Raw genomic sequence first — 26,448 nt, forward strand, 5'->3', positions numbered from 1 at the left:
AGTGGTTTGAATCTGCCGCTTCCGGTTGTCAGTTCCAGCTGTCCGTTGCAGTGGTCGGTATATTGGCTCCAGGTCGATGTGCTTATATGCACAGATTCAATCAATAAGCACATCGACCTGGACCCAATATACCGGCCACTGCAGTGGACAGCTGGAACTGACAACCGGAAGCGGCAGATTCAAACCACTACAAATGCCGGAGGAAAGATCACAGAAGCGCTTTCACAGGAGGCTCCCAAGCACTGAGGATGTCACCTAGACAGGGGGACGAAACGTCTGCAACACAAATTCCCAGCTTGGCGAACAGAACCACAACAGCTCAAAAAGGTGGCTCACCACTAGTTTCTCGGGACAATTAGCGACCAATGAATTGTTCCAACTTTGCAGTAGGCCATACAGCCCATCGTGCCTGCACTAGCTCTCCAAAAGTGCATGGCTAAATAGAGCCAATCGTCTGCTTTCTCCCTATGCCCCTGCACTCTATTTCTATCCAAATAATCCTCCAATGCCCCTCTCGAATATCTCAATTGAACTTGTCTCCACCTGATTTCCATTCCATATCCTACCTACTCACTGAGTGAAAAAGAATTTTTTTTCTCACATCACCCTTTTGCACATTAGTTTAAGTTTATGCCTGTCCAGTCTGTAAACCACAGTTTCTCCCTGTCTATTCATGGTTTTGGAAATCTCTCAGCCTTCCCTTTTTCCAAAGTGGAACTGTTCCAACTTCCTCAACCTATCCTTGTCACTGAAGTTTCTCATCATCACTCTGCACTGTCTCCAATGCATTCACATCCTTCCTGGGCACTGAACACGTTAATCATGGCCTTGCCAGTGACACCCACATCTTAGGAAAGAATACAAAATGTTACCTAGCTTCCTTTAGCAGTGGTTCCTTGTATGAAGAGGTCCAGCAACCAGCCTCCACTTAAACCATGTGTGGCACTGGAAAAGCACAGCAGATCAACCAGCATCCGAGGAGAGTTAACCTTTCGGGTATAAGCCCTTCATCAGGAATGCTGCCCACCCTGCTGTGCTTTTCCTAGCGCCACCCTTTTCGATTCTGACTCGCCAGCATCTGTAGTCCTCACTTCCTACACTTCCTTACAGGAGAGGCAATGGCCAAGTGGTTTTATAACCAGATTATTAATCCAGAGACACAGGGTAATATTCTGGGGACCTGGGTTTGAATCCTGCCATGGCACATGCTGAGATTTGAATTCAGTGAAAAAAAATCTGGATTTAAGAGTCTAATGGTGACCGTGAAACCATTGTCATTGTCGGCAAAGATCCATCTGGTTCACTAATGTCCATCAGGTAAGGAAACTGCTGACCTTATCTGGTCTAGCCTACATGTGACTCTACAGCCACAGCAATGTGGTTGACTCTCAACAATCAGGGACAGGTAATAAATGCTGGCTCAGCCAGTGAATGAATATTTGCAAAAGTACCGGGCTAAACATGTCCTTGGTCTCCTGTTGAACTTCCAGGTGCAGGTCGTGCTGCCAGAACACACATTTTGGCAAAACAAATTCACTGCAATGCGATAGATGAATTGGGGACACTGTTTGTAAAGCACACAGTTTTAAAACCTGGGTTGGCTGTAATGTGATTGCATCACCAACACTTTGAGCACTGTTTCCAAAGCGTGATCTCTCTCATAAAGTGGGGTTGCGCAAGAACACAACTGTCGCATTATAGAAGAACTGACTGTAGTGACTTGTGTTGGTAATGTTGTTAGCATACTTCAAAATAAAACAGAGAGCACATAAACCATCATTCAATCGCTCAGGATAGCAGGCCATTCAGCCTATCAAGTCCACACCCACCCTCTGAAAAGAATCCCAGCCAGGCCCAGCTCCTACCCTATTCCCCACGGCTAATGCACCTGGCCTGCACATCCTTGTTAGTACAGGACAATTTCGTGTTGTCAATCCACCTAACCTGTACATCTCTAGGTTGTGGGAGGAAACCAGAGCACCCGGAGGAAACCCACTCATACACGGTGAGAATGTGCAAACTCCACACGGACAGTCAATAGACAATAGACAATAGAAAATAGGTGCAGGAGTAGGCCATTCTGCCCTTTGAGCCAGCACCACCATTCATTATGATTATGGCTGATCATCCTCAATCAGTATCCTGTTCCTGCCTTATCCCTATAACCCTTGATTCTACTATCCTTAAGAGCTCTATCCAACTCTTTCTTGAAAGTATCCAGAGACTTGGCCTCCACAGCCTTCTGGGGCAGAGCATTCCACACACCCACCATTCTCTGGTGTCCTAGGATGGAATCAAACTGGCACTGTGAGGCAGCAGTACTAAACACTGAGTCACCATGCTGTCCCAAAATCAGACCCGAAGCAAAATGTCTTTCTTCATTACGTCCCGTTGAACTTAAAAATAATTTTAAAGGTGACTTTTGAAGCCTCATGCAATCATTTATTCATGGCTATCACACAACAAAAATGTCACTGGAAATGTTCTCTTTTCATTACAACAGAATCTGATCTGATACAAAAAGTTCACAATCCATAAGAAACATTTACTGCTGGTTTCGGTAAAGAGAGATTAAAGAGAAGAGGAATGGTATTACAGCCAACTCATGTTTTAAAATTTTGCGCTTTAGAAACAGCATCCCCAATTCATCTATCGCATTGCAGTGAATTTATGTTGCCAAAATGTATGTTCTGACAGAACGGCCTGCATCTGGAAGTTCAACAAGAGACCGAGCACATCAAAAAATGTGAGAAGTAGTGACAGTGGGTTGTCTTACACCAAGGTTTTTGTGAAACAACCGCTAACTCTCAGATTTGTTGTGCAGGGACAGGACTGTATTAAAGAATGAAGCAGAATTTTCAACAGGTGTAACTTATGAGCAACGCAAATGATTGAAGAAATTCACAAAGTAGCTAAATTTCAGTAAAGTCCAGCTGTGAGTAACATCCACACTCATTTCCTTAACAGAAGAATAACACAACTTCACTTGTACACCATGGTTACATAAAAACTTTACAGTAATGTCTAGGTGCCAGTTCTTGATGAGGAGGAAAGATTTGAACCCAAAATCAAGCCTGCTCAGAGATAAACATTGCCACTAATCTAAGGCTGGCATCTCACTGTAGCACAGTCACCTACCCTATTCCCTACGGCTAATGCACCTGGCCTGCACATCCCTTGTTAGTACAGGACAACTAGATGCAAGAAGGAATTTGGACAGAATGAGGTCCTCCAAAAAAAAAGATGAACAAAAGGCCAATTAATCAGTTTCTTGAATAATCAATAATCATTTAAATGGAGAGAACATTTCTTTGGAAAAATATCTCAGTATCGTTTCATATCCCATTCTCTAAAACATAGCACGTCAACAATACATCTCTCCCTCAGCACTGAAGTCTTTTTGTAAATTAATGAAGCACTCACAAGTGTTAGGCTGGAACCACTTTTCTTAAAAATAAAACACTCCACAAAAGAGCTAAAGAAAATAAATTCCAGTCAAGACCTTGTGAAGTTAAAACGTCAAATTGAACACCAAAGTGAGTTGTTAAGCAGTGCCTCTGAAGTCCTGACCAATATTTATCACTCAGAACATCAGAAAAAGATAGGGTGAATAGCCAAAGTCTTTTCCCCAGGCCAGGAGAGTCCAAAACTAGAGGGCACAGTTTCAAGGTGAGAGGGGAAACATTTAGAAGGGACCTAAGGAGCAACTTTTTCACACAGAGGGTGGTGCGTGTATAGAATGAGCTGCCAGAGGAAGTGGTGGAGGCTGGTACAATTACAACATTTAAAAGTTAAAAATCACACAACACCATGTTCTCGTCTAACAGGTTTAATTGGAAGCACACTAGCTAGCGTTGCTCCGAAAGCTAGTGTGCTTCCAATTAAACCTGTTGAGCCATAACCTGGTTTTGTGTGATTTTTAACTTTGTATACCCCAGTCAAACACCAGCATCCCCAAATCATAACATTTAAAAGTATCTGGATGGTACATGAATAGGAAGGGTTTAGAGGGATATAGGCCAAATGCTGGCAAATGGGAGTAGGTTACTTTAGAATATCTGGTCGGTATGGATGAGTTGGGCCAAAAGGTCTGTTTCTCTGTACATCTTTATGGCTTTGTGATAGAATTGATCAGCATCTTCTTCTTGAGGTCTCTGGTAAAAGGCAATTCTGACCCACAGCACTGTGTGATTTCTACCATTGAGTAAGAAAAGGAAGCTAGAGTGGAGATTGAACTCCGTGCCAACCTCCTAACTGCTCTAATTCCATTTTGCAGCACTTGGCCCATAACCGTGTATGCCGTGTTAGCAACCAGCAGAACCTCATATCCAAGTCTGAATCTCAACCCTGTCAGAAGGAATTTGAGGCATTCACCATGTTACCATTAATGTCCATAATACACAACCTTTTCTCTTATTATTATTTTCTCTATTCATTTTTTGCCAATTTACCAATCAAGAACTGGCAAAATCATAAGATTTGAGAGTATGATTAAGAAAGGACATTGAGCTATGCTTTGTAGAGCTGAAACTACAACAGTTGGTGTTCATCAGGGATTGCCAATAATGTTTCCTTTTTGCCAAGGCTGTGCACATGATGCCTTGACAAATATCAGCAATCTGTGAGCAATGAGAGGCATAAGGCACCCCCTAATCAGCAGGTTTGAAGACACAAAGCTTATACCCTGACAGTTCTCAGCTACACAGTAGTTCCTCAGAATTATGTGTTTTTGCTTTAAAGAACCTGAATTTCTTTGATTGAGGTGGGGGTTAAGGCTCTCGATTCTGCATTTGTTTGGCAAAGTCAAACAAAAGCATAAGGAATGGGAGCTGCTATAATTCACAATCAGTGACTGGCTCTGCATTCTGGGCTTGAGTCAACATCAGTGAAGAGAGACAATTGATTAGGATTGATGGTACAATGCACATTTATAGCTTCAGAATTAATAGCCTTAGAATGGACATGTGTAGTTGTCATGTCAAATGAGATATCTGTCACAGCATCTTTTCTGAGCATGATGGGAAATGCCACCAGGGCAGCGTGGTGGCTCAGTGGTTAGCACTGCTACCTCACAGGGTCCCAGGTTCGATTCCACCCTCAGGCAACTGTTTGTATGGAGTTTGCACATTCTCCCCGTATCTGTGTGGGTTTCCTCTGGTTATTCCAGTTTCCTCCCACAATCCAGGTTAGATGGATGGGCCTTGCTAAACTGCCCATAGTGTCCAAGGATGTGCAGGTTTGATGGGTCAGCCATGGGAAATGCAGTATTACTGGAATGGGGTGGGATGCTCTTCGGAGTGTCAGTGTGGACTCGATGGGCCAAATGGCCTCCTTCCCCACTGTAGGGATTCTATGTAACCAATAAGGCAGTAGTGATGGGATACAGAACCAACTCTATGAAAACCTCAATAAGTTTGGAACTTAAGGATGTTCGTAGCTAAATCAACAATTTGTAAAATGAGTAGAAAACATTATTTGCTCATTGTAATAACCAACATGTTGTAGTTAGTGAGAACATAAAAGGGACATCTGCAGAGCATGTGTAACTTTGTTTAATGATGAGGATGTGTAAACTAAGTGCAAAGATAGCAGAAGACAATTGAACTGTAAAAGAAATTGAAATGAAATAATGAAGATATAAATTGTCGTGCAGTGGAGCGGGTTAAGGGAACTTTTACTCACTGTGTTTTCCAGCAAATGCTTGTAAAATGAAGTCAGTAATTGCTGAACACAAGATTCGAAGTGGTTTTTAAAACACTTCATCCAGATTAAAACTAATCTGTTACCACACAGCAATGCTGTAGTCTGCAACTTCCCAGCACAACTCATACTGGTGTGCCATCTTTAATATGAAATGGTCTAAGGAGTGTCACATGAGATTTCCAAAATAAGGTTTATTGTTGAGCCACATAAGTAGATAGTAGAGGTCAAATAGGTGGGTTTTAAGGAACAACTTAAAGAAGAAAGGTGAAGGAGAGAGTTGAGAAGGTCTAGGGAGGGAATTCCGGAGGTAAGCGGTCTGAGTTACTACCCATAGTAGAGAGAAATGGTGGAAGAAACCAGCATTAGAGCATTATGGATCTCTCAGTGGGTTCGGGATTTGGAGCTCAAGAGGTTTTCAGTTGCCAGAGTAACTAGGATGGGCAATATTTTCAGACGTGTCTCTCGTATTCCAAGAAACAAGCCTTAAACCATGGCTCCCCCAAGTGGAGGGGAGGTCATGATCCCAAGTAGGGTTGTGAGATTTGATGCAGCTGCTGTGGAGCTTTGACTGACCGACTATGGCTATGTCCTTCACTGCAACAGAAACCCCCCTGCCCCGGTCTCAGGTTGGCCCCCACCCCACACCAATCCCCACCCACTCACAGAGTGGCCCAAAAATAATCAAGCCTCAAAATGGGGTCACAGCGGGAATACATTTGGGAAGCACTGTCTGAATCATAAGCCAATGTATTGCTCAGTGGTATAAATGTTAATTCCTTTTCCCCAGTGTCCTTTGTTCTAGAGTGCATCTCGGGGGGGGCACACTTTTAAAACTTCTCAGTGCACTGTCATTGTAAAGATTTTAGTTGAGATCGATAGCACTGATTGTGCAGCTTTGCACCACAGGGAATACAACAGAATGGCTTGCTTATCCAGAGAGTTTGAAACAGACATAACGGGCTAAAGACTTATTTGCAAGCTGTTCCTTCTAAATGTGAATCTGTGAACAGTCAACCAGTTGATTATAGCAGGGAGGTGACAGCAGGAGAGCAAAGCTACTGCTGATGTCAAATTTATCACTACAGTCTCCTCTGTGTAATGTCTCAGAGGTAATGGATCTTGGCATGAGGTGAAGCATTTGTACAACAGGCAAAAACAGCAACATCATTAATGGTTGCATTAGTTAGAGCACTATGTTTTCCTGTTTGCACTCTTTTCACCAGTTCTCTTGCTGTCCTGTTCCCTCATCAGTTCAATTGCCTTCGTTACCTTCCAAAGGTCGAGTGATGGGGCAAAACACCAGGCACTGAAGCATTGGACATCCACAGAGTATTGAGACAGTCACCAGTGAGCTGCTCTGGTCATGTAGCCCAAATGTCTGGCACTCAGTTGCTGAAGGAATTCTCTGTGGACATGTTCTTTCCCGGGTGTCCTCTCATTATATCACTGCCTTCCAATACATGATAGATGACCAGCTGGATCAATCCCCAGTTCTTTAAGTGGGTCAGTTTCCTTTTCTTCAGTTTTTCTTTGGAAAAAGAAGGAAAAGGGCATGCTGCAGGGACACTCTGGAAAAAACTTTGGAATCATCTCCAAACAGTGGGAGATGTTTGCCTGAGATCACTTATGATTGGACTGTGCCTTTAAGAGGGATTTGTTCTGTAGTGTTTCTCCTGTACAGAAGTGTTGTCACGGAATGTCTGCATCAGAAAGAGTGGGCAAACAGCTTAGAGCTCCCCAAGCAGATCTGTTTAATTAGACAGAAGGTGCATGAGTGGGTGGAGTTGAACTCGCACAGACCCAGGGTTTTAGTTTTGCTTTCAGTTGGGGTTTGGTGTCAGCTGTTGAAGCTGATAGATGCAGCTCACTCTCTCTCTCTCTCTCTCTCTCTCTCTGCAGCAGCAAAAAGCTTGAGTTCTCTCTCTGCTGCAAGATTGTTTCTTTTGGTGTTCATTCTCCTAGATTGGAGAGGCGATAGCATGTGAGGAAAATCTATTTTGCTGAATTTGCCTTTGCAAAGGGTGTGTTTATGAGATGCTGCTATATTGAAATGGGTGATGATTAATAGTTAAATAATATATTGTTTTGCTAAGTATTTTAATGGAGTTAAATTCATTCTGATTTTTCTTTTTTCTGACTGTATTTTAAGTGCATTGTAAAAATATTAGGCTTAAAGCCTAATAGTTTAACCAGTCGAATCACATCTGGAACACACCACCTTACATTTACTTTTAAATAAAACAAAATGTTCAGGGATAGGTTATCTCCTTGTTATATTTTGAGGGGTTGGTCTTATCCATAACAATTATATTATCCAATCACATTCAAAGGTGTTCATATCTTCTTGCTGTTAGTGCACCTTCTAGATGTAACCACGCACTGTGCAATCACTAAAGTACCTATACTGTCTCTATTTCCCTTTCAGTTTCTCCTGTTGCTGACACTGTCTATTTGCCCCTTTCATCAGCAGAAGGAATTGCAAAATTTGGGCTATTGTGACAAATGTCATCAGAAAAAAAAACATAGAAAAAAAGTATAAAATGTGAACACCTCCTCCTGGTATTGTACAACTCTGTCATTTTGTGCTACAGCAAGAGATCTTTGACTTCCTAGTCCACATATCATTTTGCAACATTCTCCCTGTACCTGCAGTGCATGACATATGTCCATTGATAAAATGGCCATCAGCACTCAATGAATTTTGTAATGAATGCAGACCTTGAGGACTGAATGGAAAATAGGTTGGTAATATTCATTCACAAAAGCTTAAGAGTTTCAATTTAACCATTCTAAAGCAGAATTTATTATCATCATTGTTAATGTTATGAATGGCCAAAAATAATTGCACAGAATAACTGAATAACTCTTCAATTCAATAGTCTCCTTCCCAATCAATAGTAGCTCACATAACTACATTAAATTACGTAAGATTGATTGAAGGCAGAGTAAAGCTGAAAATTTGAATTGGTGCACAATTTCAAATGGTACCCTGAGGTGACTCAATCCTGGGGAAGCCATAACCTACATTTGGAGCTAAGATGCATCCATCAGGATGCGTTGGCAAGTTGAGATAATATTCATTATAAAACTGGCTAACATCCAGCTCACATTTGTCACGATAAATTGATCACCTATTTGAGGTATTTCAGAACTTAAACATTGCTAAAAAGAACATGAAATGAAAACATTTCAGCTCAAGATGTAAAACGTTGATTGTGTGCCTCTTTTTAACGATAAATTAAGTTGTATTTTCAGAGCTGTTGCTAGCTGATCCAGATTTAATCAATATCAATTTATACCAGAATGGATCCGCATTTCTCTGAGGTATCATGGTTCTAAATCTTTCACATCTGAATTAGGAACAAGAGTAGGCCATTCAATGAAATGTTGTCACTTATTTGCAGGAGGTTAGGGTGTAAGAGTAGGGAGGTCTATGCATATCTGCAATGGGCTGGTGAGACCACATCTGGAAAACTGTGGCAGTTTGGTCCCCTTATTTAAGAAAATATGTTTTTTCATCGGAGGAAGCTCAGAGAAGGTGTGGGCCAGGAGACCTGAATTCAAGCCCACTTGCTCTGGAAGTGTGTCATAACATCTCTGAACAGGTCAACTAAGAGTATCTAAAACTATGACCAACTGCCATGCTCAAATGTTATCATAGAATTCTTACAGTGTGGAAACAGACTAGTTGGGTCATCAAGTCCACACCAACCCTCCCAGACCTATTCCCCTACCTTATTACTTTACATTTACCCCTGATTAATGCACCTAACCTACACATCCCTGGATGTTACTGGACAGTTTAGCATATCCAATTCATCTAACCTGCAGATCTTTGGACTGTGGGAGGAAACCCATGCAGACACAGGGACAATGTGCAAGCTCTACACAGACAGTCACCCAAGGCTGGAATCGAACCGGGATCCCTAGCACTGTGAGGCAGCAGTGGTAAACACTGAGCCACCGTGCTGCACATTGGCAGTCCAGTGGTTATAATGGTGGCTCAGAGTTTGCACATGGTCCTTGTGTCTGCAAGGCTTTCCTCTGGGTGCTCCGGTTTCCTCCCACAGTCCTTGGATTTGCAGGTTAGGTGGATTAGCCATAGGAAATGCAGGGTTACAGGTCTGAGTGGGATGCTGTTCAGAGGGATTGGTGTGGATTCAATGGGCCAAATAGAGTTCTTCCATGCTGTAGGGATTCTATGATTCAATTATACCTTAGCAGACCCTGCTCGATCATACAATTCCTGTCTAGCTCCTTAACTGGATTCCATCCCATGCTGGTTTCCTGGACGGACAACCATTTTCTGCTCTAGGACCTTTCAAACCCAACACTTGTTTTTGACCTTTCAGTGACCATTAATGGCCTTATTTGCAACACTCAACTGCTGACCCAGAGCTGGGACAAAAACCATGAGTCCCAGACCTGGATCTGACCTGATCTGTACCTTCCATCTGACCTCAATTTCTCCCCACAATCTGAACAGAGTAGACCCAATAAAGCCCCAGAGCCCAACCAGAAGAAAGAAAAACAGTAAAACCAGTTTTGAATGAAAAGAGGAAATTTTTAAATACTCTTTGATGGCATGGGGACATCATTGGCAAGGTCAGACTTTGTCACCCATTCCAATTACTCTTGATCTTGTGCCTTGCCAGACCATCACAGAAGACCCTGTTTTGTGTCTCTCAGAACAGTGCTCCAGTATAACCAGTGCATTCTATGATTCTTACCATTCTTACCCAGCCTTGCTTACATGTGACTCCAGACCACAGCAGCGAGGTTAACTCCTAACTGTCTTATGCAATGAGTCAAGAGTGTGGTGCTGGAAAAGCACAACAGATCAGGTAGCATCCGAGGAGCAGGAGAATTGATGTTGCGGGCAAAAGCCCTTCATCAGGAATGCAGGAACCCCCCAACCTGAAACGTTGATTCTCCTGCTCCTCGGATGCTGCCTGACCTGCTGCGTTTTTCCAGCACCACACTCTCAACTCTGATCTCCAGCATCTGCAGTCCTCACTTTCTTCCTGTCTTCTCTTAATGTGGGTTGGTAAATTTGCGGATGACGCTAAGGTAGGCAGAGCTGTGGATAGTGCCAAAGGATGTTGCGGGTTACAGGGAGACATAGATAAGATGCAGAGCTGGGCAGAGAAGTGGCAAATGGAGTTTAATGCAGAAAAGTGTGAGGTAATTCATTTCGGAAGAAAGAACAGGAATGAAGAGTTGGGATAATTGTAAAATGCTTGGCAGTGTAGATGAACAGAGAGATCTCAGTATCCAGCTGCATAAATCCCTGAAAATTGCCACTCAGGTTGAGAGGGTTGTTAAGGTGGCATGTGGTGTGTTGGCGTATATTGGTAGGGGGATTGAGTTTTGGAGCCATGAGGTCATGCTTCAGCTGCACCAGACACTGGTAAGGCCGCACCTGGAGTGTTGTGTGCAGTTCTGTCACCGTATTATAGGAAGGATGTTGGAAGCTTTGGGAAGGGTTCCGAGGAGATTTACTAGGATATTGCCTGGTATGGAGGGAAGGTCTTATGAGGAAAGGCTGAGGGAAGTGAGGCTGTTTTCATTGGAGAGGAGAAGGTTGAGAGGTGACTTAATCAAGACATATCAGAGGGTTAGATAGGGTGGACAGTGAGAGCCTTTTTCCTCGGATGGTGAAGGCTAACACAAGGGGACATAGCTTTAAATTGAGCGGTGATAGATTTAGGACAGATATTAGAGGTAGTTTCTTCACTCAGAGAGTAGTAGGGGCATGGAGCAGCCTGCTTTCAACAGTAGGAGACTCACCAACGTTAAGGGCATTTAAATGGAAGCGGCAGAGACAAACCATTATAAATGCCAGAGGAAACAACACAGAAGCGCTTCACAGGAGGCTCCCAAGCACTGGGGATGTCACCTAGACAGGGGACGAAACGTCTGCAACACAAATTCCCAGCTCGGCGAACAGAACCACAACATTTAAATGGGTATTGGACATACATATGGATAATAATGGGACGGTGTAGGTTAGACGGGCATCAGATTAATTTCACAGTTCGGCACAACATTGAGGGCCGAAGGGCCTGTTCTGCGCTGTAACGTTCTATGTTCTATGTTCTGTGAAGGTCCAGTAATGCACAAGTTGAAGGGCAATTGGAATGGGCAACAAATTCTGTTTTTTTTAGAATGTTATAATCATCTAAGAGTCATTATTGATGTTTATTAAAAATATTAACAATGAAGCCAGGAACATGGGTTCAATTCTCACACCAGCTGAGATTACCACAAAGGACTCTTTATCAACCTCTCCCCTCGCCTGAGATAGGGTGACCCTCAGGTTAAACCACCATCAGACATCTCTCTCTCTCTTATGAGACAGCAGCTGTATGGTGACTCTACCTTTATTAATGTTGAATCATTTTAACAAAATTCAAAACCATTCCATATTACAGGGCAGCCCTAGGTGGAAATTGATTAAAGTTATAAATGTTTCTATATTTCTCTGTGTAAAGACTGTATTCATTCATTAGTTCTGATACAGGGGGCTTAATATATTTGAAACAACTTTCCTGGAAATTTTAACAGCCAGGAAATTTTAATGACTATTGTTTCTATTCCTACTGGAGGCTGATTTGGTCCTCAGTCTCTGTTCGTGATTAAGGTGACACAACGATTACATTAAGAAACAATTTCCAGTGCATCATTAATCTGATAAGGAGAATGTAAGCAATATGTTACTTTAATGCATTTATTATTCAATGGACTGAAGGGCTGGCTTAGTTCAACAGTCTCAGTGGAAGATATGCGTGATTTGTTTTTATAAGATTCAGAATGATTGAAACTTGATCAGGTGTGCAATGAAAATATAAGCAGCAATGAAAACTTGCTCAGTAATTTCCTGCTAAGTTTGCACTTCTTGCACATACAAACAGCATTTCCCTATATTCTTTCAGTGTTAAAGCTCTGAAATTAATGAATGAGGGAAAGCTGTGTGTGCACCTTCAACCAAGAAGGGGGAATCACATCTTTGTCCTGATTTTTTTTTAGTCTAAAGAGCAGAATGTGTGACTCCTAACAGAACTGGAAAAAAAAATTGGAAGAGAGAAGATGAGGGATGGTTTAACCTGAGGGTCACCATGCCTCAGATGAGGGGAAAGGTTGGGAAGGAGAGTCTTTCAAGGTAACCTCAGCTGGTATGAGAATTGAACCCATGCTCCCAGCTTCACTCTGCATAACCTACCAAACCCCTTCAACACATGGAGCTCAAAGAGTGTCTGTAATATTGTTCTTTCAAAGACATGTAGCATTCATATTTAGTCAAAGGGACTGTTCTCAGACCTTGGTTGTAACGTAAGGTCTGCTTGTAGACAAGTCCAATGTAGGGAAAGAGGAAACTTGTAAAAATTCTTTGATGGCATGAGGACATCATTAGCGAGGTCAGAATTTGCCACCCATTCCAATTGCCCTTGAATGTGTGCCTTGCTGAACCATCGCAGAAGACAGTTAGGAGTCAACCAACCTCATTGCTGTTGTTCTGGATCACAAGTAAGCAAAACCGGGTAAGAACAGCAGATATTCTTCCCTAAATCATAGAACCCCTACCGTGTGCGGGCAGAGCATTCAGCCCACACTAACCCTCCAAAAAGCATCCCATCCAAACCCACGCCTGCAACCCCACATTTCCCATGGCCAATCTACCTAATCTGCACACATCTTTGGAATGTGGGAGGAAACCCAGGCAGACACGGGGAGAATGTGCAAACCCCACACAGGCAGTCGCCCAAGGCTGGAATCGAACCCGTATGCTGTCAGGTAGCAATGCTAACCACTGAGTCACCATGGCACCTCAGGTGGATGTCAGTAAATCAGGGGAGTTCTGCTTTAAAAGATGATTGATGATGGTTACATGCTCACCATTACTGAGACTAACTTTATGTATTCCAAATTAATTAATTCAATTCAAATCCCATCTTCTGCAATGCGCTTTGAATCTGTGTCTTCAGAACGTGAACCTGGGTCACTGTTTAATCAGTCTATTGAAGTTACTTTTAGACTGGTGACATTGGTATTATGCCACCAGCTGCCTGTTATGAATCAAGCCTAAATGTTAGAGCCTTGGTAGTTAACAGCCTTCCTGCGGGAAGATTTTTCTCCTGCCAATTTTATTCCAGTTCACACGAATTCATGGTGTAATTGTTCACCTGTAGAACACATAATAATACAGCACAGGAACAGGCCCTTCGACCCACCATGCCATTCCAAACATCCTGGTCTGTATTCTCTATTCCCTGCCTGTTCATGTCTGCTTCTCCCTTGCCAGCACGTTTCAGGTATCTAACACTCTGTGTGTAAAAAAGAAATGCCTCACACATCTCCTTTAAACTTTCCCCCTCTCACCTTAAACCTATGCCCCCAGAAAATGGCTATCCACCCTATCCATGCCTCTCATAAGTTTATATATTTCAATCAGGCCACTCCTCAGCCTCTGATGCTCCGGTGAAAACAATCCAATCTCTCCTCAAAGCTAACGCACTCGTGTCCAAGCAACATTCTGGTGACTCTATTCTTTACCCTCTGCAAAGCCTCCACACCCTTCCACTGGTTTGGCAACTTGGACTGCGCACAGTACTCCAAATGTGGCCCAACTAAGGAATGGTATATCTGCAACATGACTTGCCGACGTTTCTACTCAATGCCCCAACCAATGAAGGCGAGCATGCCATATGCCTTCATTACCACCTTATCCACTGCTGGTTGCAGGGAGAGTGTGGGCCCAGCAGTAAAGAGAAGGCACCTTAAAGAGTGGCAACTCCTACACTGGGGTTTTCAGCACTGGTGGTGGTAAGATAGTGGTAAGATGATGGAGGACTCTCTTTCAGTTATATCTTTTTACTCTGCTTTTTTCTGAAGTGATTCAAAATGACGCTGCATTGTGGCGAGTGTTGAAGCTTTTCACTGTTTTTTACGATATTATTCACTGTAAAATGCAAGTGACAACAATAATCATCCATTCATTCACTTGTATTGGCACTTTAAGGCAGCATGGCTCAGTGGTTAGCACTGCTGCCTCACAGCTCCAGGGACCTGGGTTCAATTACTCCCTCAGTTGACTGTCCATGTGGAGCTTGCATGTTCTCCCAGTGTCTCTCTGGGTTCCCTCCGGTTTCCTCCCACAATCCAAAGATCTGTAGGTTAGGTGGATTGGCCATGGGAAAGTGCCCAGAGTGTACAGGGATGTATAGGTTAGGTGTGTTAGTCAGGGGTAAATGTAGAGGAATAGGTAGGGAAATGGGTCTGAGTGGGTTACTGTTTGGTGTGGATATATTGGGCGAAATGGCCGATTTCCACACTGTAGGGATTCTAACAATTGGCTGATTGTTAATATGCATCTAACTGCTGGTGGGTGGCATTTTCCCAGGGCAATGCAGGTCAGTTTTTGGAGGCAGGAGAAGTGGAGAGAAAGTACATTCAGATGGAGTTTTTCAAAAAATTCAATCTCAGGATGTTAGCTCTGCCAGCATTTATCACCCATCCTTTACAGCCAGGGTCACCCACATCATAGTGGGTCTGCACTTATATATTGACCAGACCAGGTCTAAGGAGAACAATTTACTTTTCAACAGGACATCACTGAACCAGATGGAAACCCCCCACTAACAGTGGTCATCATTAGGCTCTTTAGTCCAAATTTTCATTGAATTCAAATTCATCTACCATGGTGGGATTTGAACCCAGGTCCCCTGAACATTGCCTTTTTTTTGGAATTAACAGCCTAGCTACAATACCAGTAGACCATCACCTCCCTTCCTCTATAGGCATTCTATTCTATTCTATGAACTTGCATTCCAAGATCCCTTTATTTATCAATGCACCTATGGGTCCAGCCACTCAGTATACTTCCCTTGAACATTTGATCTCCCAATATGCATCACCTCACACTTGTTGATGAGAGGAAAGGGAAGAATCGAGTGAGATGAAGGTAGATAGCATGATTCTTAGTCCTGATGCAGGCAGGCGGTATTCAGGATTCGTGGTGTGAGAAGTAGAGTGAGGGAAGATCGAGTGAGGGAAGATGTTGCAGGCAATCGTGAGGGGGGGCTAACATGAACCTTTAGGGTGAGGTGGGTGTACTGGCAGAGATAGAGTGAGTGTGTGAGGTGTCGGAGAGAAGGGTGAGGCATGTACCCTGGAGGACTGGAGAAGGCCATTCTTGTGGTGCTGCCATGGAAACGGCACTGACCCAGGTGGTGACCCTGGGCCAGCGTCTGATGTTGTGGCCTCCTCTGCTGATCTGGGCAAAGAGGTCACCACACTTATACACCGCCCCTTCGATTAGAACCTCCAGATTGTCATTGGTCCCCTTGGCCAAGCGTTTCAGTTTCTGTTCGTCAATGGGTAGGGCAGCTGCCAGGGCTCATCTGGGTGTACAGCTTAAAGGTGGCACAGTGGTGCATGGGATACCAGTCTTCTAGCGGATGTCTGAGGAGTGGTGAGTTGTTCTGGGAATGGTGCACAGTAAAAGGGGACTTGGAAACCATTGTGATGAACACAACATCTGGAGCAGGTGGTTAATGAGGCACAATTGGTAAGATAAAGCCAGCAGCCTCAAACCTGAAAACCATCCAAACATACTCGATCCAACTTGCACTCAGCCAAGAAAAAAAAGGTTCAGGGCATTCTGCTTTAACACAAATGTTGTGTTCCTCTGCAACCTCATGCTATAGAAAATGGCACTGTAGAAGATCGCTATAGGAAAATCATTATACCCATTCAGTAGAAAGTTTGCATTATCCAAACAGCATCCACAATTCATCTATCCAATTATAGCCAATTTGCGTTGACGACATCCATGTTATACACAGAATGACCCGGAAGATTGACTCAACCCTTGCCCGCTATAATAAGCTGACAGCTGTAGCTTGTGGATTATTGAGTTAACTGTTAAATACCTCAGACAGCGGCTCCCTGTCGCAACAGCCTCTCTGTCACAGGTCCACCTCACCTACACCAGGCCTCCACAGTGGGCTTGCTGTGTGTCTGATGGGACCAGCATCCAGCAGCATGCGATGCAGTGTGTCAATATTGACTCTGTTTTCACCCTACATCAGCTGGTATTCTGTAGTGAATCACCTCAGTCACTGCAAATTGCTGAGTTTGCAGCAGAAACATATGCTTGTATTGTCAAGGTGTAATTGGGACAATAAAAAGATTGACACGTTTTAACAGGTTTTGGGTCACGGGCTGACTGGAAGACTGTGCTTTGTGAACTGCACTCAAATTTAGCTCAAAGTAATGGAGTGGTGATCCAGGGGAATCTATTGGCCTTTAGAGGTAGGATCCCTTCTGATTTAATTAAATCGATTGAAATGATGCCTCCTTCCTCTTTAACCTCGCAGGGAATAAGTTGGGTGGCGGTCGTGTTAATCAAAAGCTGTTTCTTGTTCCAAGTTATTGTAACAGCTTGAAGATAACAAAATGGCTGATGGCACAACTGTTATTAGCAGGGAAAGGGATCAATCATTCTGATACTTTGTTTTCTTATTTATTTTTCTTTTTTCTTGCTGTTTTTTCTCCAAACTGAGGAGATTCTATTCTCCCGTTATTTCTTTGTATTTTCCCCCCACACTACCTAACAGCGGTAGTGCTTATATCTTTCCCCAGCACCCATGTCGTGTGTGTACAGGTGTAGGACAACTCCATACAATCCTGTCACAGTAGATGCTGCAAGACATGTCAGAGTGTGGACATAGATACCACCATTACGCGTGGGGACACCTCCCACCCCATTACATGGCAGGTACTCATGTGACTCAGCCAACACTGTCTATCTTATACGTTGCAGGCAAGGGTGCCCTGAGGCATGGTACATTGGGGAAACCGAGCAAAGGCTACAACAACGGATGAATGGGCACCGCACAACAATCAACAGACAGGAGGGTTCCCTCCCAGTTGGGGAACACTTCAGTGGTCCAGGACATTCAGCCTCGGACCTTCGGGTGACCATCCTCCAAGGTGGACTTCGGGACTGGGAGCAGAGAAAAGTGGCCGAGCTGACGCTGATAGCTAAGTTCGGTAGCCATAGGGAGGGCCTCATCCGGGACCTTGGGTTCATGTCACATTACAGGTGACTACCATTGCACTATACACACACACAGATACTCCTACACACACACACGCACTCCTATACACAAATACACACGGACACACTTACACACAGACGCGCACACAGACACACACACTCCCACACTCACACATGCACCCCCTCACAGACTTAAGACACTCTGCACTCACTACACATACACATACACATACACCTTCTCACACTCACAATTCCCAACCCAGACACATACACACAGACAGTCAAAGATCCACATGCACACATATATTTTGTGGGGTGAATTTGTACTTGCAGGGTTACATTGTACTTTGCTCAAAAACTGCATGCATTCATGTAGAACTCTGAGCTCAAAAACTGCCTGAATTTATGTAAAACTCCGTTATCTCACTTTTTAGATTAGAATCAATCTAAACATCATGGCATAGACAGAGAACACAGGGGGCCAACACCTTCAACATATTGTCTAGCTATCACCATTGTTAACAGCTAACCCAAGAATACAACTTTTTAATAATAAAAAAAGGTTTTGTGATTTCAACATGAAAGAAGTGAAACTATCGCTGTATTCTAACAGATGAAAGGCTTAACAGACAAAGAATTTTTCAATGTATAATTTCAGTTACATCACACTGTAAATTTTTGCTATTAATTTTGTGTTAGGATTGAGCTCTCCACTATCACCTGATGAAGGAGCATCGCTCTGAAAGCTAGTGTGCTTCCCATTAAACCTGTTGGACTATAACCTGGTGTTGTGTGATTTTGAACAGGTGTAGGACACAGTAAAAGAACAACAAAGTGTGTAAATCTTTATTTATATTCCACCATCAGGAAGAAAAGAAACACCCGAGTGGTCAGTGACAAGCAGTGCCCTTCTCAGGGGGCAATGCTGTGTGATCAAACAGTGAAGGGGAGGGCAGGGATTAAATCAAAATAGAGTTGGAGGGGGAAATAAAACACTCCACTCCACTCCCTGTGGTGTCCACCTCTCCCTGAAAATTCCAAGAGTGTTGGTAAACACCTAGTGCTCCTTCTCTCGGGACACCTGAATCCCCGTTTATATTTTCTTTTTTAACCGAGGTGATTCAAGATCTCCTGGTTATATTTTTTTCCCTCTTTTTTTGCCCACACTACCGCCTAACTGGGGTAGTGCTTATGTTTTCCCCAGCACCCATGGTGTGTGTGTGTGTGCAGGTGTGAGACACAGTGAGAGACACAAGGTGCACGAATCTTTATTCAAATTTCCATCACCAGGAAGAAAGGAAACAACCGAGTGGCCAGTGACAACTAGTGGCCCAGGGATTAAATCAAAATAGAGCTGGAGGGAGAAATAATACACTCCACTCTCTGTGGTGCCCTCCTCTCTCTGAAAAGCTCAAGGGTGACATTCTGATCTATTGGGAAGTGGCACATCACTGCCTTGTTAATGCAATGCCATCAAATTATAAACTGCGTGTTGTACCCTCTGTGAGGGATGGAGAATCCATGGAGTTTCTTGGAGGGCATACAACATTAATACAAAATTTCTGGCAAGAAATGTGATGACAGAAGAAAATGTGAGCAAGGCACATCTTGTACACAGCTATATTCTCCAGGTGATACCAAAGTAAAACAAAATTAATGCACGCTTTCTTTTAAAAGATGGTACAAAAGATATTCTGTGGTACTGTTACCAGTTAAAAATTGTAGTCAAGGATCAGCTAGAAGGTTATATTGATAGGATGGGTCAACATAGAATAGAGTGGGGGGGGGGGGGCTTACATATAGCACAAGCATTGAGGACTTTGGATCAGAATGACCTGTTACTGTGTGGAATTCTGACTTAGGTCAGTTCAAAGTACACCGAGATATTGGGAAAAGGTACTCTTGGCCTGGAGTGGCACAAGGGCATAAGAACTAGGAGCAGGAGTAGGCCATATAGCCCCTCAAGCCTGCTCCACCATTCAATAAGCTCATGGCTGATCTGTTCATGGCCTCAGCTCCACTGACCCGCCTGCTCACCATAACCCTAAACTCCTTCACTGTTCAAAAATCCACCTTTGCCTTAAAAACATACGAGGTAGCTTCAACTACTTCACTGGACAGGGAATTCCACAGATTCACAACCCTTTGGGAGAAGAAGTCCCTCCTCAACTCAGTCTGAAATCTGCTCCCCCTTATTTTGAGGCTGCACTCCTCCCCCACCACCGTTTCCCCCCACCCCCAACCCTGGTGTTCTTGCCCTGGTGTGAAGGTTTTCTTAAGCAGCTTGCTGGTAGTCCAGCACAACCTGGCACAGCCTCCCGGCACAAGGACTAGTCTCAGCGTGAAGGTCTCATCCTGGCATGGAGGTCTACTCCTGGCACAGGGGTCCAGTCCCGGCAAGAAGATCTAGCTCTGGCACAGAGATTCAGTTGCAGCACAGAGATCCTTATCACAGAGATCTAGTCCCAGCATAGCAGTCTGGTCCCAACATGAAGGTCTAGTCCTGGATTAGAGATCTAGTGCTAGCACGGAGATCTCATTCCGGCACAGAAGTCTAGTCCCAGCACAGAGGTCCAGTCACGACAATCAGGTCTATTCATGGCACTGGAGGTCTAGTCCCAGCATGGAGATTAGTCCCGGGACGAAGGCCCAACATGGAGGTATGGTCCCGACACGGAGGTCTGGTCCCAGCATGGAGGTCTGGTCCCAGCATGAAGGTCTGGTCCCAGCATGGAGGTCTTGTCCCGGCACAGAGGTCTGATCCCGGCATGGAGGTCTGGTCCCATTACGGAGGTCTAGTCCCGGCACGGAGGTCTAGTCCCGGCATGGAGGTCTAGTCCCAGTACGGAGGTCTGGTCCCAGAACAGAGGTCTGGTCCCAGCATGGAGGTCTAGTCCCGGCACAAAGGTTTCATACTGACACAGAGGTCAAGTCTCAGTGGAGAGGTCTAGTCCCAGCATGGAGGTCTGGTCCTGGCATGGAGGTCTAGTCCTGGCACAGAGATTAGTCCAGGCACGGAGGTCTAGTCCTGGCATGAAGGTCTTGTCATGGCTCAGAGGGCTATTCCCAGCACGGAGTTCTGGTCCCAGCATGGAGGTCTTGTCCTAGCATGGAGGTCTGGTCCCGGCACAGGGGTCTGGTCCCAGCATGGAGATCTAGTCCCAGCACGGAGGTCTGGTCCCTGCACGGAGGTCTGGTCCCTGCACGGAGGTCTGGTCCTGACAGGGAGGTCTAGTCCCGGTACAGGGGTCTGGTCCCAGCATGGAGGTCTAGTCCCAGCACGGAGGTCTGGTCCCGGCATGGAGGTCTGGTCCTGGCATGGAGGTCTAGTCCCGGCACGGAGGTCTAGTCCCGGCACAGGAGTCTAGTCCCAGCATGGAGGTCTAGTCCCAGCACGAAGGTCTGGTCCCAGCATGGAGGTCTGGTCCCAGCACGGAGGTCTAGTCCCGGCACGGAGGTCTAGTCCCGGCACAGGGGTCTGGTCCCAGCACGGAGGTCTAGTCCCAGCACAGGGGTCTGGTCCCAGCACGGAGGTCTAGTCCCGGCACGGAGGTCTTGACCCAGCACAGAGGGCTATTCCCAGCACGGAGGTCTGGTCCCGGCACGGAGGTGTGGTCCCGGCACGGAGGTCTGGTCCCAGCATGGAGGTCTAGTCCCGGCACAGAGGTCTGGTCCCGGCGCAGAGGTCTGGTCCCAGCATGGAGGTCTGGTCCCTGTATGGAGGTCTAGTCCCGGCACGGAGGTCTGGTCCCGGCATGAATGGTCTTATCCCGACATGGAGGGCTATTCCCAGCATGGAGGTCTAGTCCTGGCAAGGAGGTCTTTGTTTGGGTGGTGGCTCTCAAGTTTTCCAATGGCCCAGTGTGGTGGTCTCACCTAATCCACACATCTTTGGACTGTGGGAGGAAACTGTAGCACCCAGAGGAAACCCATGCAGACACAGTACAAACTCCACACAAACAGGTTATACCAAGCAACCTTTTACCTAGGATGACTCTGTAAATGGCAACCTATAAACTTGTCACTGTACTCATTTTAGTACGTGTGACAATAAAACTAATTCTAATTAAATTTAATGATCTCTCAGCTAGCCTTAACCCTAATACTGAGCCACACTGATCAGGAATTTCCTTAAATCATGCCCTTATATTGAATTAAAATTGCATCTGCAGTGCAGAAACAAACTGATTAGCTCATTAATCCATATTAATCCATAAGGTCCTACACTCCCATATAACCCAACTCTCCCTCCATCACCCAGCCCTCCCAACATTACCCAGCCCTCCCTACATCACCCAACCCTCTCAACATCACCAAACTCTCCCTACATCACCCAACCTTCCCAACTTCACCCAACCCTCCCCACATCACCCAGCCAACCCTACATCACCCAGCCCTCCCAACATCACCCAACTCTTCCTATATCACCCAACCTTCCCAACATCACCCAACCCTCCCTACATTACCCAGCCCTCCCTACATCACCCAACCCTCCCTACATCACCCAACTCTCCCCACATCACCCAATCCTTCCCACATCACCTCCTATTCTTTCTCCCTCACATTCTCATCCATCCTTCCTCTGAATTGTCACCTTTCAACAAATAAAATGTAAATAAAGTATACTACAGGACTCCTCACGCCACTCCTTTATAAAACTCGTGAATAGTGCATAAATTGTTGAGGATTTAATGCATGGTACCCAGTAAGATATGACCTGTGGCTTTTAATACAAATGGCATTTTATTTTGTAAATTAATTACTTCCTTCAGAGACTAAAGAAAATCTGAGAATCTCAGCCTTAAATACATACTACGATAGCACTTCCAGAATTCCAAAAAAATCATCATTTGAGTGAAGAAGTTTCTCCTTCTACTCTTACATGGTAAGTCCCTTACCCTGCGACTGTGTCCCCACCTTCCTAAATCCCCAGCTAAGGGGAAAAGCACCCTTGCAATGTCTGTCCTGTCCACTTTTCTGATGAAACTGCCTCTTCTGTTTCTAATATCAAGGAATATAGATCCAATTTACTCAACATCTCATCACCAGAAAGCCCCCTTTTCCAATGGTCCGTTCTATTGAGCATTCTTAAATGCTGCCTCCTTCTTAAATGTGGTGAGCAAAACTGCACGCAGTATCCCATATGTATCAGGAGATCTAGCACTGCAGTGGGTATGTCCTTTCCTCTGAACCAGAAGGTCCAGGTTCAAGATCCACTTCAGGATTTCAAGGTCAAGGACACTATGTTTATAAAAACAACCTTAGAGATTGAGGATCTATCTGCAAATCTGTCCTAGGCAAACCATTGATAAATGCTAAGAGTGGGATATGTTCCTGGTCAACCATCTGATGGGAAAATAAGTGGAACCACCACCATTGTTATCCATAGCTCTAGGGACTGCTGCCCAGAACAATGCCTGGGTAATTCCCTGATGCACCACACCATCTGAAGCTTAGATTTCCAAATCATCAACTCTGACAGGAGATTTCCAAGACACTTAATTTAGTGGTTAGCACTGCTGCGTCACAGTGCTGGGGATCCAGATTCGATTCCACTTGCGTGTGGAGTTTGCACATTCTCTCTTTATCTGAGTGGGTTTCCACTAGGTGGTCTAATTCCCTCCTACAGTCCAAAGATGCCATGATGTGGAGGAGCCGGTGTTGGACTGGGATGGACAAAGTTAAAAATCACACAACACCAGGTTATAATCCAACAGGTTTACTTGGAAGCACTAGCTTTCAGAGCGCTGCTCCTTCATCAGTTAGCTGTGACAGTTCCCCGATGAAGGAGCAGCGCTCCGAAAGTTAGTGCTTCCAAATAAACCTGTTGGACTATAACCTGGTGTTGTGTGATTTTTAACTTAGTCCAAAGATGAGCAGGTCAGGTGGATTGGCTGTGCTAAGTTGGCCATAGTGTTTCAGGGATGTGTAGGTGGATTAGTCATGGTGCATGCAGGGGAGTGGGTCTGGGTGAAATGCTCTTCAAAGCATCCCTGCAGTCTCAATGGGCAGAATGGCCTCTTTCTGTGCTGGAGGGATTCTATGATTCTATAATTTGGAAACAGTCGGCCACTCGGTCTGCTTTTCATACTTTTTCTCTTTCTCTGTTTTTTTTTTAGATATCTTCAGTTATTATGGTTATTATCAAGATCCATTTTATCTTCTTTTAACAGCTTCAGTGGAAGGCTTCTCCCAGCCCAGAGACCAAGTAGCTTCCAGTGACCCAGCGTGATGATCTCAGCCCGGGCACGGCTGCATTTTCTGGGTATTCATTTGTGCTTTGATCGGCTTTCCCCAAGCCCGGAAGCTGTTAACTGATCTGTGGTAGACTTTGTCTTAATTTTAAAAATGATTATGAATGACTTCGGTCATTAATATAGTCGCTATGGTGTGTCAAAATGTTTCACTGTATTTTTCATTAAAAGTGTGCGTGACAATAAATTTCCATTCTATTTTTGTTCTGCAGTCTGTTCTGATACAATGCAATGGTTCCATTCCTGTGTGTTCCCACATTATAAGAAAATAGCAGCACAATTTACCCAATGGGACTGGAATTGCGTTGTAGCCAATAATGATACCATTACGAAAATAATGGTCTAAATTCTTTAATCGCGTTCTAGCCAATTCATGTTGAAAACACACGTGTTATTGTAGAACCAACATTATTTTTACATGACAGCAGTCACTCCAGCTCAAAAAGTACTTCCTTACCTGGAAGGTGCTTTGGGGCATCCTGAGGTTGTGAATAACACTATACAAATGCAAAATTTCTCTTTCTTTGAGTTCTGATGAGAAGTCACTGGATTCAAAGCATTCACTCTGCTATCTTCCCAATAGATGCTGCCAGACCTGCTGAGTTTCTCCAGCCATTTTTGTTTCATAGGATCCCTACTTCGTGGAAACAGGCCATTCAGCCCAAGACCACACTGACCCTTCAAAGAGTAACCTACCCAGACCTATTCCTCTACCCTATTAGTCTACGTTTCCCCTGACTAATGTACCTAACCTACACAGGTCTGAACACTAGCATGGCCAATTCACCGGACCTGCACATCTTTGGACTGTGGGAGGAAACTGGAGCACCCGGAGGAAATCCACGCAGACACGGGGAGCAAACTCCACACAAGACAGTCGCCCGAGGCTGGAATCAAAACCGGGTCCCTGGCACTGCTAACCACTGAGCCACCGTGTTGCCCTCCACAGTGCTCAAGTCTTTTCTCAGTTGAAATATCCCTCCGGTGGCAGTAACCAGCAATGGAGCTGACTACCAAATTCACCGGCTAATCCACTCAACCTCGAAGAGGGCTTCTGTGGAAGATCAGACCCATCTGTGCACCATTTAATGTGAAGTGGATAAGGTCCAATTGGAATTGATGGAGGCCTGGTGTAGATCAAAGCATTTCTGCAGCTTGCATAACATCCAAAGTTACATTGGAATGTGTCAAATTCTGATTTACTGGAATAACCGATGCACATGAATTGATTTTGCTCGCATCAACACTATTCATGAGAGACACCAAGGAACAATAAAGATCAAACTAAGTATTGCTTTGTATGCAGCATCTATTGGTGACATCTTTAAAAACTCTGATAGTCTTAAAAGGATTCTAAAATTCCCTAAATGTCAAATCAGATATAAAATCACAAGATAGTGGCCCCTAAGGGTTTCATGAATCATTATTTGATTCAACTCTTCAGCACAGACCTGAGAGTTCCTTCACAGAAGGAGATATATTTCACTTTCTAATGACTACAGCGATCAGAAAGCCAGCAGCTCTGCAGTTCACAACTGTTGTTCAGCTTCTAAGCTCATATAGTTTTGCACAATTCTAACAACCTCTGGAAAGTTGATGTCCCTTAAAAACACTGCCTGCAGCAAATGATAAAAATAGTCCCAATGAAAGTACTGAAGTTGCACAATGAGAAATGTTGGACGGACAGGATAAAACAGAGACAGTCATGTTACAGGAGGATTAGGAGTTGGGACGTCACATTGAGGTTGTACAGGACATTGGTGAGGCCTCTTCTGGAGAACTGTGTCCAGTTCTGGTCACCCTCTTACAGGAAGGATATTATCAAGCTGGAGAGAGTTCAGAAGAGATTTACCAGGAAGGTTGGTGTCATAAACAAAAGCTAGATAGGCTGAGACATTTTTCACTGGACTGTAGGAGGCTGAGAGGTGACTTTAAAGAAGTTTATAAAGTCAAGAGGGGTATAGATAGGGTTAACGGCAGTTGTCTTTCCCCTGGGATGGGGGATTTCAAGACTAAGGGGGCATATTTTTAAGGTGAGAGGAGAGAGGTTTAAATAAGACATGAGGGATAATGTTTTTATGCAGAGGATAGTTTGTATGTGGAATGAACTTCCTGAGGAAGTGGTGTATGTGGGTACAATTACAATGTTTAAAAGACATGTGGATATGTACATGAACAGGAACAGTTTGAAGGGATATGGGCCAGGAGCAGGCGGATGGGACTAGTTTAGTTTGGGATTATTTTTGACATGGACTGGTTGGACCATAGGGTCTGTTCCCATGCTGTATGACTCTATGACTATCCCACTAAACTGGCAATGATGTTCAACACAAAAATCACTCAAAGACTTTCACATTGTTGAAGCCTTTCATCTTGCACTCATCAGAACAATTTGCAAATATACAAATTCAATTAACATTTATACAGCCT

At 44.3% G+C, this 26,448-nt stretch overlaps 1 long non-coding RNA gene across 3 annotated transcripts in view; it reads left to right on the top strand.

Annotated features, from left to right (window-relative positions):
* The window catches only part of LOC122542647 (uncharacterized), a 58,952-nt gene extending 34,640 nt beyond the window's left edge, over positions 1-24,312 (top strand). Inside the window, exons 2-4 of one of the 3 annotated variants that reach the window (XR_015754109.1) lie at positions 16,912-17,016; positions 17,528-17,809; positions 23,884-24,312. This is a non-coding gene — a long non-coding RNA (uncharacterized LOC122542647). The remainder of the gene's footprint in view (positions 1-16,911; positions 17,017-17,527; positions 17,810-23,883) is intronic. The other 2 variants (XR_015754107.1, XR_015754108.1) reach the window with 2 other exon arrangements.
* The last annotated feature ends 2,136 nt before the right edge of the window (positions 24,313-26,448 follow it).

This window comes from Chiloscyllium plagiosum, unplaced genomic scaffold (genome assembly GCF_037043375.1).
Source record: "Chiloscyllium plagiosum isolate Xiang-an unplaced genomic scaffold, Cpla_swu_hap1 HiC_scaffold_42, whole genome shotgun sequence".
NCBI classification, from domain to species: domain Eukaryota; kingdom Metazoa; phylum Chordata; class Chondrichthyes; order Orectolobiformes; family Hemiscylliidae; genus Chiloscyllium; species Chiloscyllium plagiosum.